The sequence below is a fragment of the Antechinus flavipes genome, chromosome 3 (assembly GCF_016432865.1).
Source record: "Antechinus flavipes isolate AdamAnt ecotype Samford, QLD, Australia chromosome 3, AdamAnt_v2, whole genome shotgun sequence".
Lineage (NCBI taxonomy): Eukaryota > Metazoa > Chordata > Mammalia > Dasyuromorphia > Dasyuridae > Antechinus > Antechinus flavipes.
In genome coordinates this window covers 107,705,224-107,727,443 of record NC_067400.1, presented here as the reverse complement: position 1 = coordinate 107,727,443, position 22,220 = coordinate 107,705,224, and positions in this window count along the sequence as shown.

The following is a 22,220-nucleotide window of genomic DNA, read 5'->3' as shown; positions in this document are numbered from 1 at the left end:
GGCAGTCCCCAGGTGATTCCCCAAAGGAGGAGATTGTCTGTTCCTCAGCACAGATGAACCTCATAGAAGTGATTAAAAAGGCTCTCACAAGGGAGCTAGAAGAAAAATGGGGAAAGCAGAGTGAGGCTTGGGAAAAGGAGAGGGAGGCTTGGCAAAAGAGCCTGGAGAAGTCAGTTAAAGAGAGAGTGGATAAAGAAGTAAAATCCTTGAAAAATAGGATTAGTGAACTGGAAACAGAAAACAGCTCTCTAAAAAACAAAATTGGCGAAATGGAAAAAAATTCCACAGAACAAAAGAACTCAATGGGACAATTAGAGAAAGATTTTAAAAAAGTGAGTGAAGAGAATACTTCACTGAAAATCAGAATTGAACAAGTGGAATTGAATGACTCGAGGAGACAAGAAGAATCAGTCAAGCAAATCCAAAAAAATCAAACAATGGAGAAAAATGTGAAATACCTTCTGGGGAAGACAACAGACCTGGAAAACAGATCCAGGAGAGACAATCTGAGAATCATTGGACTCCCAGAAAAACATGATGAAAAAAAGAGCCTGGACACTGTCTTCCAGGAAATTATCAAAGAGAACTGCCCAGAAGTCATAGGAACAGAGGAAAAAATAAACATTGAAAGGATTCATCGATCACCCACTGAAAGGGATCCTAAAATCAAAACACCAAGGAATATAGTGGCCAAATGCCAGAACCCTCAGATGAAAGAAAAAATATTGCAAGCGGCTAGAAAAACCCAATTCAAGTATCAAGGAGCCACAATAAGGATCACCCAGGATCTGGCAGCATCCACATTAAAAGATCGAAGGGCCTGGAATATGATATTCCGAAAGGCTAAGGAACTTGGTATGCAACCAAAAATAACTTACCCAGCGAGAATGAGCATCTTTTTCCAGGGAAGAAGATGGACATTCAACGAAGTAAGCGAATTTCATCTATTTCTGATGAAAAAACCAGAACTTAACAAAAAGTTTGATCTACAAATATAGAACTCAAGAGAAATCTAAAAAGGTAAAGATTAATCTTGGGAACTATATTTTGACTATATAGATGTATAAAGAATACATGTATACCTTGTTCTAGAAATTGATGTGGAAAGGACATTGTACCAGAAAAAGGGTAAAGTGGGGGTAGTACATCTCATGAAGAGGCATAGGAAACCTATTATATCTGAGAGAAAGAATGGAGGGGGATGAATATAGTGGGTATCTTACTGCCTTCAGAATTGGCTTTAAGTGAAAAATCTTAAGACATATTCAATCTATGGTGAAACTTCTCCCACCTCATTGAAAAGTGAGAAGGGAAAAGTGAAAAGGGAAGGAATAAGCTAAGCGGAGGGGAATACGGGAACTGGGAGGGAAAGGGGTAAGATAGGGGGAGGAACTCTAAGGCGGGGGGAGGGATACTAAAAAGGGAGGGCTGTGAGAAGCAAGGGGTGCTCACAAGCTTAATACTTGGAAGGGGGGAAAGGGGAAAGAAGGGAGGAAAGCATAAACCGGGTTAACAAGATGGCAAGTAATACAGAATTGGTCATTCTAACCATAAACGTGAATGGGGTAAACTCCCCCATAAAGAGGAAGCGGTTAGCAGAATGGATTAAAAGCCAGAATCCTACAATATGTTGTTTACAGGAAACACACCTGAAGCGGGGAGATACATGCAGGTTAAAGGTAAAAGGTTGGAGCAAAATCTACTATGCTTCAGGTGAAGTCAAAAAAGCAGGGGTAGCCATCCTGATCTCAGATCAAGCTAAAGCAAAAATTGACCTAATTAAAAGAGATAAGGAAGGACACTATATCTTGCTAAAGGGTAGCATGGATAATGAAGCACTATCTATATTAAACATATATGCACCAAGTGGGGTAGCATCTAAATTCTTAAAAGAGAAACTAAGAGAGCTGCAAGAAGAAATAGACAGTAAAACTATAATAGTGGGAGATCTTAACCTTGCACTCTCAGAATTAGATAAATCAAACCACAAAATAAATAAGAAAGAAGTCAAAGAGGTAAATAGAATACTAGAAAAGTTAGATATGATAGATCTCTGGAGAAAATGTAATGGAGACAGAAAGGAATACACTTTCTTTTCAGCAGTTCATGGAACCTATACAAAAATTGACCATATATTAGGACATAAAAACCTCAAACTCAAATTCAGTAAGGCAGAAATAGTAAATGCATCCTTTTCAGACCACGATGCAATGAAAATTACATTCAACAAAAAAGCAGGGGGAAGTAGACCAAAAAATAATTGGAAACTAAATAATCTCATACTAAAGAATGATTGGGTGAAACAGCAAATCATAGACATAATTAATAACTTCACCCAAGAAAACGATAATAATGAGACATCATACCAAAATGTATGGGATGCAGCCAAAGCGGTAATAAGGGGAAATTTCATATCTCTAGAGGCCTATTTGTATAAAATAGAGAAAGAGAAGGTCAATGAATTGGGTTTGCAATTAAAAATGCTAGAAAAGGAACAAATTAAAAACCCCCAGTCAAACACTAAACTTGAAATTCTAAAAGTAAAAGGTGAGATCAATAAAATTGAAAGTAAAAAAACTATTGAATTGATTAATAAAACTAAGAGTTGGTTCTATGAAAAAACCAACAAAATAGACAAACCCTTAGTAAATCTGATTTAAAAAAAGAAAGAGGAAAATCAAATTGTTAGTCTTAAAAATGAAAAGGGAGAACTCACCACTAACGAAGAGGAAATTAGAGCAATAATTAGGAGTTACTTTGCCCAACTTTATGCCAATAAATTCGACAACTTAAATGAAATAGAAAAATACCTCCAAAAATACAGCTTGCCCAAACTAACAGAGGAAGAAGTAAATATCCTAAACAGTCCCATCTCAGAAAAAGAAATAGAACAAACTATCAATCAACTCCCTAAGAAAAAATCCCCAGGACCAGATGGATTTACATGTGAATTCTACCAAACATTTAAAGAACAATTAACTCCAATGTTATATAAACTATTTGAAAAAATAGGGATTGAAGGAGTCCTACCAAACTCCTTTTATGACACAGATATGGTACTGATACCTAAACCAGGTAGGCTGAAAACAGAGAAAGAAAATTATAGACCAATCTCCCTAATGAATATTGATGCTAAAATCTTAAATAAAATATTAGCAAAAAGATTACAGAAAATTGTCACCAGGATAATACACTATGACCAAGTAGGATTTATACCAGGAATGCAGGGCTGGTTCAATATTAGGAAAACTATTAGCATAATTGACTATATCAACAACCAAACAAACAAAAACCACATGATCATCTCAATAGATGCAGAAAAAGCATTTGATAAAATCCAACATCCATTCCTAATAAAAACACTTGAGAGCATAGGAATAAATGGACTTTTCCTTAAAATAGTCAGGAGCATATATTTAAAACCATCAGTAAGCATCATATGCAATGGGGAAAAACTGGAACCTTCCCCAGTAAGATCTGGAGTGAAGCAAGGCTGCCCACTATCACCATTATTATTTAATATCGTATTAGAAACACTAGCCTCGGCAATAAGAGTCGAGAAAGATATAAAAGGAATTAGAGTAGGCAATGAGGAAACCAAACTATCACTCTTTGCAGATGATATGATGGTATACCTAGAGAACCCCAGAGATTCTACCAAAAAGCTATTGGAAATAATTCATAATTTTAGCAAAGTAGCTGGCTACAAAATAAATCCCCATAAATCCTCAGCATTTTTATACATCACCAACAAAACCCAACAGCAAGAGATACAAAGAGAAATCCCATCCAGAATAACTGTTGATACCGTAAAATATTTGGGAATCTATCTACCAAAGGAAAGTCAGGAATTATATGAGCAAAATTATAAAAAAGTCTCCACACAAATAAAGTCAGACTTAAATAATTGGAAAAATATTAAGTGCTCCTGGATCGGCCGAGCGAACATAATAAAGATGACAATACTCCCTAAACTAATCTATTTATTTAGTGCTATACCAATCAGACTTCCAAGAAAATATTTTATTGATCTAGAAAAAAAAACAACAAAATTCATATGGAACAATAAAAAGTCGAGAATCTCAAGGGAATTAATGAAAAAAAAAATCAAATGAAGGTGGCCTAGCTGTACCTGGTCTAAAATTATATTATAAAGCAGCTGTCACCAAAACCATTTGGTATTGGCTAAGAAATAGATTAGTGGATCAGTGGAAAAGGCTAGGCTCACAAGACAGAATAGTCAATTATAGCAATCTAGTGTTTGACAAACCCAAAGCCCCTAACTTCTGGGAAAAGAATTCATTATTTGAGAAAAACTGCTGGGATAATTGGAAATTAGTATGGCAGAAATTAGGCATGGACCCACACTTAACACCATATACCAAGATAAGATCAAAATGGGTCTATGACCTAGGCATAAAGAATGAGACTATAAATAAATTAGAGGAACATAGAATAGTTTATCTCTCAGACTTGTGGAGGAGAAAGAAATTTGTGACCAAAGATGAACTAGAGACCATTACTGATCACAGAATAGAAAATTTCGATTACATCAAATTAAAAAGCTTTTGTACAAATAAAACTAATGCAAACAAGATTAGAAGGGAAGCAACAAACTGGGAAAACATTTTCACAGTTAAAGGTTCTGATAAAGGCCTCATTTCCAAAATATATAGAGAACTGACTCAAATTTATAAGAAATCAAGCCATTCTCCAATTGATAAATGGTCAAAGGATATGAACAGACAATTTTCAGAGGATGAGATTGAAACTATTACCACTCATATGAAAGAGTGTTCCAAATCATTATTGATCAGAGAAATGCAAATTTAGACAACTCTGAGATACCACTACACACCTGTCAGATTGGCTAAGATGACAGGAAAAAATAATGATGAATGTTGGAGGGGATGCGGGAAAATTGGGACACTAATGCATTGTTGGTGGAGTTGTGAATGAATCCAACCATTCTGGAGAGCAATCTGGAATTATGCCCAAAAAATTATCAAATTGTGCATACCCTTTGATCCAGCAGTGTTTCTATTGGGCTTATATCCCAAAGAAATACTAAAGAAGGGAAAGGGACCTGTATGTGCCAAAATGTTTGTAGCAGCCCTGTTTGTAGTGGCTAGAAACTGGAAAATGAATGGATGCCCATCAATTGGAGAATGGCTGGGTAAATTGTGGTATATGAATGTTATGGAATATTATTGTTCTGTAAGGAATGACCAGCAGGATGAATACAGAGAGGACTGGCGAGACTTACATGAACTGATGCTAAGTGAAATGAGCAGAACCAGGAGATCATTATACACTTCGACAACGATATTGTTTGAGGACATATTTTGATGGAAGTGGATTTCTTTGACAAAGAGACCTGAGTTTCAATTGATAAATGACGGACAAAAGCAGCTACACCCAAAGAAAGAACACTGGGAAACGAATGTAAACTATCTGCATTTTTGTTTTTCTTCCCGGATTATTTATACCTTCTGAATCCAATTCTCCCTACGCAACAAGAGAACTGTTCGGTTCTGCAAACATATATTGTATCTAGGATATACTGCAACATATCCAACATATAAAGGACTGCTTGCCATCTAGGGGAGGGGGTGGAGGGAGGGAGGGGGAAAAAAATCGGAACAGAAACGAGTGTCAATATAATGTAATTATTAAATAAAAAATTAAAAAAAAAAAAAGATATCTTAGTATCTATGCAGTCAAACCTCCCCTCATTTTATGAATAAGGAAACAGAGGCCTAGAGAGGTTGTCCAAAGTCACATAAGTGTTAACTGACAGAGCCAGGTCTTGAACTTAAGACTTGTGAATCCAAATTCAGTGTTTTTTTCATTGTACCTCTGACAAAGAGCCCCAGAGGTAGGAATGATATGACTCTTGCTGTAACTTGGCTAATTTGACCAACCTGAAATGGTAAGTTTTAAGAACTTTTTCCAAAAGAAAATAGAAGATGTGTATTTTCCCAATTTCCTTCCCATATTTCTGGTCTAGTCATGTCATATGTCATTATCTTCCTTAATACTAGAGTCTCTATATCTTGATTCTCAACTCTTTGAAGAGGAAATACTTGTGCATTTCAGTTCTTGATGAGAATTGAGAGATACTGAATGTTTCTTGTCCATTTGTGATCTTCATGATCCCATTTGTGGTTTTCTTGGCAAAGAAAGTGGAGTGGTTTGCAATTTCTCCCTTTTAAGAGCAAAGTCACTAGGAATATCAAAGCCTATTTTTAAAAAGTAATTCCCAACTCCAGAGTCTATTCATATCTCTAAGATCTAGTACAGTGACTGAAGCTTTTGATTGGAGGGATTGGCAGTATACATAGTCATATATAATAAGGTATTAATCAATAAAGAAAAATCCTGCCTATATTATGTAGCAAGTATAGCTGCTAAATGTGTAGGACAGAATGAATTTGAGAATTTCTGGGCCCAAGAGAGTGATTGCTTATTGGAAAATGTCCCAAACACTCCATAATACCAAATGTCTGAAGCCCTACATGATAGAATAATAAGAATATTATTGGGAATGGGGAAAAAAAGAATACAATGGGATGATTCTGGGAGAGCGGGGAGAAGGAGCTGCTAAATATCTTTGAGGGTTTTTAAAAAGTTATAATTTGAGGGATTTTTTAAAAATTATAATTGTAATATTCTAAAACCTGGTTGATTCAGCATTTTCCCTAGAATTCTCAAAGACAAAGAAATGATCTCACAAGAATAGAAAACAACATTATGCTGTAGGTGCAATATTCAATCAAGCAGCAACACCAAGCATGCATGCATTCTTGGCTTCTCTACCTCATTTTATATTCAGAAGAAGAAATTTTGATGAAAGATTGTCCCTCATTTCAAAAGCATAAGTCTTGGAGAAGTCTTTCTCGGGATCTTCTGGTAGGATAAAGGACGATTTTAAAAATATATATTCACATATGCATACATAAATATACACATAAATATATATATATATGTAAATATGTATACACATATACCTGTATATACATATATACACATACACCAATATGAATTTTATTATTTCACCTTGTATCGTTTACCCAAATAAATGTTGTACTATTTCAATAGATGCCTTCTGTCTGGTCAGTAAAATACAAGTGGATTTTTTAAACTTTTAAACTTTCCCAGGAAACTAGATGGGGATTCAAGCCAAATAAAACAAATTCTTATATTAAAAAATATGCCCACATAGATTCAAAATTATGAGAGCAAGAGTAAATCCAGGATTGAAACATCAGTTAAACAGTTAACAAGGAATCAGGTTCCTTATATTACCTGCATTTCATAGATGAGGAAATTTAGAAATATACAGCGAAGTCACTCGTTCAACATTATCCTCTTGTTTTAATCCAGGACCTTTTCTAACAGATCATGCATAATAAAGATCATATATTTATAATATAAGTTCAATGCTGGAGGGGTCCTTGGATTATCTAGTCCAACTATTCATTTTGTAGATGAGCAAGAGGAGTCATAAAGAAGGAAAGAGACTTGCTAAAGTTTATGAGAAATGAAGCTTGTATTGGAACTGTGATTTCATTTCTTCTAAGTCTCGTATTCTCTCCAGGTTGCTAATGTATTTTTTTCAAGTCCCATTTTCTTTCAAATATTTTTATTCTAATACACTGTTTTAATTTAAGTAATATATACAAATTCTGGTATTCCTTCCTTTCTTTTCATCTGGACAAATATTAATGTGTACCAAAATAAATACACAGGTCATTTTAGAAACTGTGATTTAAATGGAATTGAATTAGAGAAATTGTTTCTTATTGCTCAAAAATGATTACCTTTCTTTACGCTAATTTACGGATATCTTCCAGTTCTCTTAATTTTTAATACTGGTAGGTATTATCACTGGTGATATGGCATGTATCATAACTACACCTTTAAGAATTAATAGATGTTTTCACAGATATACTTTTTGTTTTTTGCTCTATGTGGGTGGTTTGAGTTTGTGTGTGTATTTGTGTTTTGTTGTTTCCTATGCAGTGCCACTACATTCTGGACCATTGGATCTTGATTTTTGTCTTGCCACTGGACTTCAGTAATTTCAGAAGAGAGAGTGACACTGACAATTTTGTGCAAATCTGCCTCACTTAAATATGACTTAGACACAAGTCAAGACATCACCCCATGAAGTCACTGGTCCTCTTGGAAAACAAAGGATAAACAAGAAGTGGTTCTGCATGTATAACTAAGAGAAAGTGAATATGCATAACTAGCACTTTTTTTGTGGAAATAATTTTTGATTTTAATCTTCCTCAGTTCAAATCCAGTCTCAGACACTTTGGCAAATCACAAATCACATAATCCTGTTTACCTTAGTTTCTTCACCTGTAAAATGACCTGACAAAGAAAATGGCAAACCAATTCAGCATTTTTGCTGAAAAAACCCACTTGTGATCACAAAGACTCAAACAAAACCAAAATAAAAGAACAACAAAATTTCCTGTAAGAACTATCAGCAGCTACAGAGGGAACTCCTCCATGGCTCTACTGTTTTGTTTTCTATACTATGGTTATCATATTCAACTTTCTAATCTTATTCTTATCTCCTTCCCTATACTGAAGGGGATGGATCTAACAGGAGGAGAAGGAGGATGACTAAGTATGCAAGGACATGGACATCTTTCTATATTTTGGAGTAGTTGATAATATAACTATAATAAGTTATCTATGTCTTTGATTTAAAACAAATACAATTAAAGGTTATATCTTGTATCTAAATGAATGTTGTCCAGTAGTCTATCAATCTTCTTTTGAATCATTTTGGTCTTCTTTTGAACAATAGGTTTTTCCTATAAATCAATAAACGAATATTTCTTAAGCATACTATTATATGCCAGGTAAGACAATGCTATGCACTATGCCAGGATACTGATTGTACATAGTGTGGAAATATTTTGGAAATACCTTGTTTCTCAGAGTTAAGGCTCTGAAAACAGGCTGTGCCCTGAGTTTGGCATAACAATAATCCTTTGTACCCTGTAATGATCTTACCCTCTGGCTAAATGTCACTGAGGAATTTATCTCCCCTTATTTCCCAGGGCTATCCACCACATGTTCATAATCTCTTTTCCTTGTCACTGCCAGATATTGCACTCCCATTCCCACCACAGAACTCTGGTTTTATGCTCCCCAGGGTAGCCACAATCCCTAAGATTCAAGAACACCATATTATCCCAAGAAATGCTATCCATGAGAACTTTCTCAAAATCTAATGATTGTATTGTGAGCCAAACCCTTTCATTTATGTAAGCGACCCCAGTCTTTGTAACACGAAATCTTCCTTTATAACATGAAACCTGTCTCTAGTCTGCTTTGTATGGCTTTGGCCTCTTACAGATCAGAAGTCAGTTCTGGTCCAGTTGACAACAGACAAAAATAAAACAGCCCCTGCCTTCAAGGAACATACATAATTTTTGAGGGAAAAAATATACATATAGCAGTATGTGTGTATATATGTAGCTATATTCATCCATCATCTATCTATCTATCCATCAATATAAAAATAAATCTCCCTATATCTACCAAACTGGCAGTAAAGCAGTAGGACTCAATCTCACTGTTCATCCACATGGAAGATCTTAACATCCTCCATTTTACTCACTTGAATTAGCTTGCCACTCTCTAGGTAGCTTGATTGAGGGCATTAGGAAGTCAGTTCCAACAAATTTAGTAATGAGTATAAGATTTTTAGTGAGCATTTATAGATCAGAAATTGGCAAGTGCTACAGATCAGGGCTTGATATATTGTCTTGTTGATATCTTGACTTAAGAAAGTGATGGATAATTTCTATTAAAGCTTGATAATGTGTATTAAAATTATTTTCTGCATATATTTTTTCTTTCCCAGAGAACTGATTTTTAAACATTTACTACCATAATATTGAGATGGCTTTCCAAGCCTAGTAATACATCATATTAGTGATGGACTTAGTATGGACATCTTACATGTCTTAGCTCTATTTTACCTTAGAATTCCCAAACTTAAGTGATCCAACATCATTATGGACACAAGTGCTATCAACTGAACTAGGTAAAATAAGTTCATGAAAAGTTGGATATGGCTGGAAAATAATTAAACAATGATAACCAAAATAATTGTTTCCTTAAAATCAATTCCAAATCTATCTCCTACAACATGTCCCTATTGTTTCTTATTCTGCTATCTGAGGACAAGTAGAACAAATCTAATGCCTTCTCCACGTGACAGCTTTACAAAAACTAATGAGTTATTTAATGTTTCCTCCCTTCTTCCACAAATCCTGCCTTCTCTGTTCTAAACATCCTTCTCTTCTTTACCTGATCTTTGTGTTGTTGTGATTTTGTGTCCTTTACTGTTCATGGTTGCCCTCCTCTGGACACTCTCAAGTTTAACAAATATCCTTCTTAAAATGTGGCATCAGAACATAGCCCTGCAGATGTAGTCTGACCAGTTCAGAATGCGGCAGGATTGTTATCTTCTGTGTCATAAACCACTAGCAGGGGACTGCAGAGAGAGAGCTGCAAAATCCTGTTGGAGGTTAAAATGACAGTAAACAACTGCAGAAGTCCAAGATGTGAAAAAGACATCAGAATTTTAAAGGGATGTTGGTTCAGTAAGAATCAATAGTGATACAGAGTAGCCATAAAAGTTAATGTGAATTCAGCCTGCATTAAGAAAAGAATGATCTGGCAAGGCATGGTCAGGGTATGCTTGAAATTCCTGCTTCCAGAGAGTCTGAGACAGGTGGATCACTTGAGCTCAGGAGTTCTAAGCTGCAGTGAATTTAGCCATTCTCAGTGTAAGCATTAAATCCAGCTGTGATATGGTAAGCCCTTAGATGTGGAGGGGAGGTTTATCCAAATGTCTAGGAAATGGTAAATTAGTCTAGGTCAAAAATGGAGCAGGTCAAAGCTCCTGTGCTTTTCAGTAGTGAAATCAAGACTGTGAGATACCAATGAAGTTCCAGCCTGGGAGAAATAGAAAGACTGAATCTTAACAAGCAAATAAATAAACGAATAGATAAATAAAGCTTGATGTGTAGAATATGTAAGATCATTATGTCTACATACTCTGCCCTTGTCATATCTATCACATCCTATTTTGGGTATGGTTTTGGGGGCAAAATTTAAGGAATTGACAAACTGGAGAATATAGTAAAGACTACATGGTAATATGGGGAAAGCATTGAATCAGGGCTCAATTTCCTAACTTGATCTTTTACTGTTACCTTAAACAATTTACTTATGCTCTCTAAATCTCCTTTTCCTAATCAGGAAATCAGATGACCTTTAAAATCCTCTTTAATTCTTATGCAAGGAGATTTGGGACACTTAAAATTGACCCATAATTTTTAACTATTTTGATAATTTTGGATTTTGACCCTATTATCCAAGCTACTTAGTCATTCCTCTTAATTTTGTTATTCTGCATACTGTATAAGCAAGTCATCTATACCCATGTTCAAGACAGTAATACAAATGTCCAAGTGCAAAGGGCCAAAGGCAGACACATATCATATCTGACTTGTTTCTTCTGAGTTTTAATAATGATGCTTTGGGTCAGCTCATCACATCTGGTAAGTCACTTAACCGTGTTTACCTCAGTTTATTCATCTATAAAGTGAGCTGGAGAAGAAAATGACAAATCATTCCAGTATCTTTGACAAGAAAGCCCCAGATGGGGTCATAAAGAATCAGAGTTGATTGTAAACAACTGAAATATCCATCTAATTGTGTTAACATTGTGCTATTATCATGCCTAGGATCTTGGTCAAATGATTTGCTTTAAGTAAGATAAACTTGTCTATAACACTCCTTTTCATCCTATTGGCAAAAACAATAATGAAGTAATTCTGACCATTTTAATATCTGGTTTAGATTTTGATAGGAAATGAATTCAACTTCACTGCCCTATACACTGCAGCCAGACATTTAAACTCCTGAAAAGCAAAGCAAAATAAAACCCTTCTTATACCATCACAGATCAACATCTACTTGGCAACTAGTAGTTTTAAAGAGTTGTGTAGGGACACTAAGAGTTTAAATGATTTTTCAGGACCTGAATCTAGATCTTTCTGAGAATAAGGCCAACTCTGTATTCACTATACTCCAGTGTCTCTCATATCTGAATTACTATAACTGTTTAAAAAAAATCTATATAACTAAACTAAAAGACTGAAGCTTGAGTAAATACTTTGATACTTTGCCCTTTTACACACTGGCAAAACCATTCAGCATTCCTTTACAATGGCACTGAGATAAAATGAAAAGCAATGGGTATTTAAGGTCATGAGAAATTTGCAAGTAAAGACACTACCTGCAGATAAAAAGAACTATACCTCTGCTACCTATTCTGCAGAATATTCTAAATGATTACCACAATGACATAATCATATGCTTTAAGGAAACTCTACCATAAAAAAGATGTGAAGATACAGAAATGGAGCAGTGAGAACTATTGAGGTCGGTTGTTAAGATAGAATAGCTCATGTAAAATATAAATTTTTTGGTACCCAGAGGCAAGGTCAAATCTACTGTAGTACACTTAACCAAAAGAAGTTCTCAGCTTGCAGCCTATCGGCCATGACTGCATCTCTGTCAGATTTCTCATTGGAACCTACTGTTCCTGCTGCTACACTTTGTCAGCAAGATGACCTCTGGTTATTACGCTATGTTGTTTTCAGATCAGATAACAGTGTGCACTCATTTTAAGTTTCTCTGCTATAGGGATGCATCAGAGGAAAACCGACTATATCTTGGCTCCTAATCAAAGCCCACTAACATTCTCATGTGGCATGCTGTTTGGAACAATGTACAGATTTTTTACAACACTGAAGCATGGCTTCATAGAGAACTTTTGAGATGAGAAAAGACAAAATGTAACATAATTCCTTTTGCTTTATTATTATGTCATATCATAAAAATCAAGAATAAATATATAGCACCTAAATACATGTTTTAAATTGTATGGTTGTCTCTATCATAAGTTTAACCCATATTGTAAGGTTTATATTTTTATGTACTTAGGTGTATATATGTAGCTACGTAAATCTAGATTTGCTTAGAAAGTGGTGATGTTGTGGTAGATGGTGTGATATTCTGGTTAGCTTTCTGGAGGTCTTGAAACCAGCCTTCGTTTCAGCAGAATAATTACCATGAGAATAGTCAGGAATAAAGTCCAGAAGTCTTTATAGTCTCCTTGCCTGAGGCCTTTCTGGAGGCCCTTCAGAAGGGCCTTGGTCTCAGTGGAGAAATGAAGGAGGATGGGTCAGCCACCATGATGGTGGGAGATGGAATGTCTCTGGCTGAGTTTGTCCCAGCTTATATACTCTATCACAATTACATCATTACAGTATACCAAGCATAAACCAGTCATTACATCACTAGGAACCATTATTTGATGTAAGATTAAATCAATCATACTGAACTAGAGAACTCACATGCTAAACTAGATAACTATCATCTTATCAACTCCACTGAGTTAACACTTTGTTTAAATCAATCATACTGAGCTTTAAATATATTTCTCCAAAGTTCCTACCCTTTACAGATGGAGAGCTGGTTTTAGGGTCAGGAAGAGTAAAGTTCAGATTTATCCTTTTCATAGCTATTAACCATATAAATTCTCAAGATAACAGGAAATAGTTAAAAACCATACATTGAAAAAAAAGTTTCTAGACTACATTGATAGAGGAAGTTCCTCATAGAAAGTTTTCTTTATTGATTTTTAAAAACCAGGAGCAACAATTTGCTTTAGGTTTGCAAAATGTTTACAGATATTTTATATATATATATATATATATATATAGTGTTACATATATATGTACATATATTATAAATATTATGCATATATCTTACACATATGTGTAGGTTTGTCCTAGGATTAGGACAATTAGGAATATATATTATATTATATAACCTATTCTATATACTCACACACACATATTGAGAGAGATACAGAAGGACAGAGAACTAGAGACAGAGAGAGATATAAAAAGAGAGATACAGAGAAACAGACACAGAGAGAGAGAGAGACAGAGAAAGAGAAAACCAGAGAGAGAGAGAAAAGGGGGGGAGAGAGAATGAGAGAAAAACAGTGGATGGGGAGAAAAAAGGGAAAGAGGAAGGTAGGCAGGAAGGGAAAGAGGAAAAGAGAAAGATGAAAGGGGAAGAAGAAAGAGAGATAGAGAGGCAGAGGGGAATGTTTTTATTTTTTGTATATCTCAGTGTAATCTGCTTTGTAATAAATTTCAGATGTACTTACATAGCAGAAGCAGTAACATATGAATACAAATATCTCAACTCTAGTAGCTTACTAAGTATGAAATCTTGAGTAAATTACTTAGATTTTTGGAGTGTTTGTTTCTTTGTCTATAAAATATGGACATTAACCCTGGATGATCTATTTCAATGAAAATCGAATGAGATGATTGTCAAAATGCCTTGAAAGTCATAAAGTGTTCTATAAACAAGACATCTGTATAATTTTATTGATGTTGTTTCATCCATTAGTCATGGAAGACTCTTTGTGGCCCCATTTGGGATTTTCTTGGCAAAGATACTGGAGTTGTTTGTCTTTTCTTTCTCCAACATATTTTACAGATCAGGAATTGAGACAAATAGGGTTAAATGACTTGTCCAGAGTCCCATAGCTAGTGTCAAAGGCTGAATTTGATTTCCCATCCTCCTGACTACAGTGTTAGCACTCTATCCACTGTGCCACCTAGTTGCCCCATTTTTATAAATAATACATGCTTAATGTCTTTATAATATACCTGTGAGGCATTAAATGTCATCTTGAAGGTACTTAAAAGATCCTCTAATCTTACTCTTTTACCTAAAGATGAAGAAATTGACAGCCAGAGAAGGAAAATTATTTGTCTTAGGTCAAACAGCAATTCATGGAAGAAATCAAATTTAAAAATCAAATTAAATCAGTTCAGTATTCTCTATCCCTTATATATTCAGAGAACCTTTCTACACAAACTAAAAATTTTAGAGTTTAACTTTATTCCAACTTGTCTTCTTTATCTTATTATTTTATTTTATTATGAATTTAAGAAATAAAACAGTTCTTTAGTCAATAATGATTTGGAGCATTTTTTATGTGAATATTAGAAAACTATTTATTCCTATCCTTTGATATTTATTTATTGGGGAATGACTCATATTCTTGTAGGTTTTATAAAGTTCTTTATATATTTGAGAAATGAGCCCAAAGAAGAAGGCATACAAGTCAGAGTATTAATTGGCTTCCCTTTAAAAAATTTTAAGAGCAGCTAGATGGTACAGTGGAGAACCTGCCTGCCCTGAAGTCAGGAGGACCTGAGTTAAAGTCCAGCTTCAGATACTATGTGAGCCTGGGTAAGTCATTTAACTCCAATTGCCTCAAGAAAAATAATTTTCAAATATGTTATGCCTATGCATGTCTTATACCTATATATTGGGGTATTCTTTGCACAGAGTGGTTGTTCTAATGAAAGCCACAATTATCAGTTAACTAAATCATGAGGCTGAGAACAAACTTTAAACAGAGATAGCACTTACTAATCTGCTGAACTTGGCCTGGAGTCATATATCTGCCAGATAATTATATATCCCAACCAGCATCAGATGAAGCTCCATTGCTTAGGAGGATTGGTGCAGTTCCATTATTAACTTCATGACCTGAGTTCATTGTATAGTGTTCATGGAAGCAGTGCAGAAGGAGAATGGTCTGTTCAAGATGTGGGAATGGTATAGAAACATTGAAAAGAATAACCCTGGGTATGCATTCAGATCTATTGAGGTGGTTTGATGTGGGTAGAAAGAAGGTCAAATTCTTTAGACTTTTGGTATTGATCTATTCTCAATGGGAATAGTACATAAAGCACATAGAGAGCTGACTGCTGCCTTTAAGCTGCACTATCAGTATTGTTATTTCATGCTATTTTATTTGAGTTATTTTATTATCATGTTATTTTTATTTGAGTGCAAAAAGATATTACTGTTTTTAATATAGTTAATGTTTTGTTAGAAAGTATTTCCCCTTTAAGTGGACAAATTTTAAAAGATCTGTTGTAGTCATTTAGGACTGAAATCCAATTGCCATGTTTTCCCTTTTCATTTGTAAAATGGGAACATATTGTAAGTTTAAAAATACTTGCTAATATCTCATTGAAATCATACTAATTTATCATGATTAATTTTAAATTACCTTAGGAGACAAAAGATGAACAAATGATTATTGCTTAATAGCCCATAATGACAAGCCATACGATACTAGGTAAAATTCAGAAGTATATTAAATTCTAAATAGATTGTAATATTCCTGGGCAATGTTGGAAAAAAACTGAGGTGAAAAAGAACATACAAGAATAACAAGTAATAAGGTCAAGAAAAGGAGAATAATTGTCAGAATTTTTTGAGGCAAGTATTCTTTCTTTTTTAATTCTTAGACTTTGATCCAAGATTGGAATATAGCATGTTCAAGCAGATTTTCAATATATATCACATGTAGTGGTATGTATATCAGTGAATACTGATAGAAAAACATAAAATAAAAATTAATATTTTAAAAATAACCTCACAGCAACATTACATAGAATACCAATGATACCCCATATTTATCTAGTTCTTTATATACAAAACATTTTCTTTACAGCTGTTCTATGAGTTTAAGATAATATATTTACTTTATAATCTAAGAAACTACAATCAGCATGCTGACTTTGCCCATTTATTGTTCAATTGTTTCTGATTCTTTGTGACCCCAGTTAGGATTTTCTTGGCAAACATATCGGAGTGATTTGTGATTTCCTTTTCCAGTTCATTTTTACAGTTGAGAAAACTGAGGCAAATCAGGTTAAATGACTTGCCCAGAGTCTGAGGCCAAATTAGAGGGCAGGTCTTTCAGACTCTCCTGTGTGTGAATCATTGTGTGATGTAGCTGCCTCATCTATAGTAAGTGCATAAAAACATTATCTAGTTTTTAATCTCTTTCTTCTTCAACCCATTGTTTATCAAAAGATGCAAAAATTATGACCCCCCCCCCAAAAAAAAAAAAAACAGCAGGAGAAATTGAGAAATAACCTTCTTACTTTGTTCAGTACTTTCCCAAAATACACTGCTCACTCACACACCTTTGCATTTGTCCATTTAAGTATGCTTATATGTGAATAAACAAATGAATATATAAATGTGTAGCCTTCATGAATAAAGAAGAACAAAGATCTATTTCATTATCTTGTCTTCTGCTTTGCATCTGTCTCCTTCTCCACTCAGAATACCCACCTTCTGGACTTGACCTCTGGGGAACATCCTCACATCCCAAAGAACCCAATGGATTTAGAACTCCATCTTCGGGCTGAGCTTTCAAAATCACCTAATGAATTGTATTTAGCTGTCTTTAAATGATGATTCTCATCCCATTCAGTGGTAGGAAACCAAGCCCTATGCAGACTTATTACCTGTTGTCCCCAGACATATTGCCTCTGCTCCTTTTCACTTTGTACTCTAGCTTTGGGAGCAGCAATCAGATCAATAGTATCAGATCAGTTTCTATCCTAAAGGATCTCACAATTCTTGTAACTCTTTAGATCACATTATGATATATGCTTATGCCTTCTATTAGAGAGGAAACTCTTTCAAGACAGATATTCCTTGACATCTAGAATAGTGCCTGACACATAGTGGGTGCTTAATGAATGCTTTTTTTTTTTCTTTCTTTCATTTATTCTTTCCATTTGGCTCTCAGAAGCATAATAATATACTTTTCCAAATCACCTAAGAGAGGAAACCTCTATCTGTTATTCCTCTACAACCCAATCAACTTAAACTTGTACAGATGATCTTTGTTTCAAGTATTCCTATACAATTGTGGAGGCAGTTGCTGTAAAGGTTGCTACTTATGAACAATATAATACCTTCTTCAAAGGACTTGATAGGCAAGTGAAATTGCTTATTTGCTTATTTTAGAAGGGACTATGGCTATAGATGATAATATCCATGTTGCATATAGAGTCACAGATAAGATGATTTTATGGTAAAACTCAGGATGAGGATTGGGGAGAAGAATTGGTATTTTTTTTGGCGCATTAACATCTTTGCCTATCATAAACAATTACAATCTAGAGTAGTAAAATATTCAGTTCCACATATTATTGCAGCTTGGTCAGAATAGACACACAAATGGGGAAGGGAAATCAAATGTGATGGAGGTGAGAGTTGGGGGGGAATTATATGAAAATTCTAAAGCAAAAGCAATTTAAAAGGTAGAAATAAGCCTAGGGGCAGGGAGGGGGTCTCTGATTAATTTGTTTTTTGGATGTCTGGAAGCAGTGTCCTTGGTGGCAATGAATGGGTCCTTTGCATATAAACTGCTTATCTTTAGGTTCTATAAAGTACTATGGTCATGAGCCAAGAACAAATGGTTTTTTCATCATAACAGATAAAGGGAGCTTAGTTCTATCTTTCACATCTGGAAAGACTTCAGTTTTGTGCACTCAAGGCACAAATTAGAAGAGTTTTTTTTAATGTTCTACTATATTTTCATGTGCACTAACTGAGGTCTATTTCAGCCTTCCTAGATTCTTGGCAATAAAAAGAAGAAATCTATTAAGCACATTACAATAAAACAAAACAAAATTAAAAAAAAAAAACATTAATTAAGTACCCACTATCTGCTAGACACTATATTAAACTATGGACACAAAACCAATTTTTAAAAAAAATGTCTTTTTCTCAAAGAGTTTACCTTAAATTGGAAGAATACAGAATGTAAACAAGAAGATTAGCATATATATGGTATTTTGGGTATGAAGAAGGCAGTAAAAACTAAAACAATCAGAAAAGACTTCCCAGAAAAGAAAGCATGAGGGAGCCTTGTAGAAATCTAAGGATTCTAAAAGTAGATGTGAGGAATAAATGTATTCTAGGCATGTGGAATATCTCTTGCAAAAAGGCATGGAGATGGGAGATGTTAATACTGAGTTTAAAGAGAAGCAAATAGATCAATTTAACTGGAAAACAAAATAGGCAAAGGGAAATAGTTTGTAATAAATTGGCAAAGGCAAGTCAGAGCCAGATTGTGAGGAATTTAGGATAACTTGAACTATTTCTACTGTATTTAAAAGGAGATCACTGAAAGTTCATAAGCAAGTAGTAACAAAAACAATTTTGGCTTAAAGAATATGACTTTGGCATCTATGTAAAAGGATAGGAAAAAAAAATCCAGTTTTGAGACTGGAAGGGTCCAAAGAGCTGATAAATTTGATTGATAAAGTCCATTCACCCAGATTTTAAAACAGAGCAAAACACTAAAAACTTTTGTAACTCCTATTAAATGAGTCTGGATATTCATCCATCAATTCTTGGGTTGTTTTAAAAAGGTTCTTAACTGATCTACTTTTATCTAGTCCTTTCTTCTCAAATCATTGTTGTCAAATCCCATTTTGGGATTTTCATTGGCAAAGATGATATGGAGGAGTTTGCCATATTCTTCTCAAGTTTATTTTATAGAGGAACAAACTGAGGCAAACAGGGTTTAGTGATTTGCCTTTGGTTACATAATAAGCTAGTTAATATATGATACCTTATCTGAATTCAGGTCTTCCTGACTTCAGCATTATCTATTTCACTACCTATTTGTTCCTCTCAAATCAGGAGTGTAATAATAATAATATCATGTAATTATTACATATTTTATATATTTTTTGTTATTGTTACATGATAAGGCAATCCTTTGAAAACCCTAGGTACTGTTTTGTCTTTCATTCTCCTGCAATTTTTGGTTACAAAGGAAAGATGGATGGGAGTTGAATTGTCCAGGTCTTTTAACATAAAAAGAGTTGATAGTCTGTTTAATGTGTGTTGCATTGGGGGATTTAAAATAGTTTCTTGTTTTGGGGAAACATGCTAGAACAAACTAGAGGAAGATGATGCTGGGAAAACATGCTATTAAAAATTCAGGAATAGTGCCTTGAAGGACCTTGTGATATAAAGGTTTTTGGGATAACTTTGGGGGAGAATCTCAACCAACCTTAGAATCATTCCTGGCTTTCACTCTGGTTCCCCTGGTCATTGACCAGAAAGTGAGTGTGGACCCTGTAGAAGGCCAGATGGAAGAATGCTGGAGGCCAATTGTTGAGACACATCTCTCCCACCTTCTCTGGCTTTGAATGTCTTTGAGGACAGGGCAAGCTTGGTAGCCATCTTCTACAAAAAGCCCTTGCCATATCAGTTCCCTTGGTGAAAATAAAACAGGCAATTCAGGTCTTAACAGTTTCACCCCTATGGACCGTGAAATTTCAGATCTTTCTAGGAGTGGCTGGCCCTTGAGATTTTTAATGTTTCTTTTACTTTAATTTCATTCAATAAATGTACTCTATATTATGAGTGTATAGTCCTTTGGGGTCATATAAGGGTAAGAGTGATGTAAAAATACAGTAGTAAATTGGGGAGATGTCATTTTAATAAATTATGACATTTAAGAATTTGTATATCCTACACAAAGAACTTGGACAGGACACTAATAGGAATTCTGGGAACTGGGGAAGCCAAGCAAGGTACATCTGCACTCAAAGGATTCAGGCTGAAAGCTCAGGGCCTCCAGCATCACCTAGTGTCTTGCTTAGAAATGACAAGTCAGTTCAGTTCTGCTCTTGGCTTGAGAGGCTCCTGAGCATTGCCAGCTATTTGCATACTTGCCTTTCAAATTCAATGCCAAGATAGCATTGGGGAAACAATAAAAATTGCTATCATACATTTTCAAAACACAGTTTTCACTTTTCTGCTCTTCAGTGATTTCTTTTATTTTTAATCTAAAGTTGAAACCCTTTAGCCCAACAAGGCCCCTCCACATTGTCATACCAATTATCATTTTAATTTTGTTTTTCTGTATCCCCCAAATGAACCTTCTGCTTGAGCCAGACCATCTACTCACTGCCCCCTTTCCGCCAAACTTACAAAGAAATAATAATTTCACGTATTTTATAGTATTTGCTAATTTCTAATATTCTTTCATATACGTTAGTTCATTTAATCTTCATGAACATCTTGTGAGTTATCATTTATAGGAATTTTTATGGGAATATTTTATCATTTATAAGAAAATTAAATGCAGACAAGTTAAATGACTTGCCAAATGTCATACTAATACATGGTAGAGCTGTACTATAAATCCACAGCATCTGACTTCAAGATTTCCAGTGCTCTTCTCTTGACACAATACTGCTTTATTTATACCATATCTTTTTAATTAGAATACCATTTCTCTCCTGTCTGCTTATGTGAAAGCTATCCATTATTTAAGGTCCAGCTGAAATCCTGCCTTTACTGGTTGTCTTTCACTAGCTTCCTCACAGTGATCTTTCTTTTTCTCTTCTGAATTGGTTGAGTCAATCATTTGATATTTAATTACATGCAGCTTTGTGGCAAATCTTATCCTGCTGAACCTTCTTGTTACTGCCCTAAATTTTCTTTCTCATCTAGAATGCAAGTTTCTGGAAGCCAAAGATAATATATGAGTTATCAATTATATTCCTTCTGTTGGGATTGGCTTTAACTTTTGCCTTGTACCCTGTCCTGGGAAAAACTTACCCAGAAATATTGGAAACTTTGCACAGTAACAAAGATTTTTTTTTTCTGTTTTTTTTTTTTTTTTTTTTTTTTTTTTTTTTTTTTTAGGAATGGGGGCATATGTGACAAATCTTTGAAACCCAAGTCCCCTTCCCCTGGCTGTTACTCTTTTCATTGTGGATAAAAGCTTACATAAAAACTTAATCCAGTCTGTGACATCTCATCTAGAAACTGGCATAGAATCCTGTGTCTAGCTTGCTATTGGTCCTTTAAAGGCAGTCTGCCTTGCTGTTCACATTAAAATTTGCTTTGATTGCTTAGAAGCAGGAGAGTATGGACCCCCAATCTTTGTACAAGTCCTATGAAGAGGGACCCTTTGACATAACAATATTGGTGTAAATGTACAGTGTGTCAGACTATGTCCGATAAGAACAACATGAACGTAGAAGATTCTATAGAGACTGGGCACAAATAGTTCATATTTGTTCATATGGGATAAAAGTGTCTCTAAATTTGTATGTCTCTCATTTCTTTTGAGCTATCATCTAGAAAGGGCAGAAATCCATCTACTTTGCCACTGTATCCCAAAAAATGTAGGTCTTATCATTTGCTGTCTCTCTGTATTCTGCAGATCACTGTCA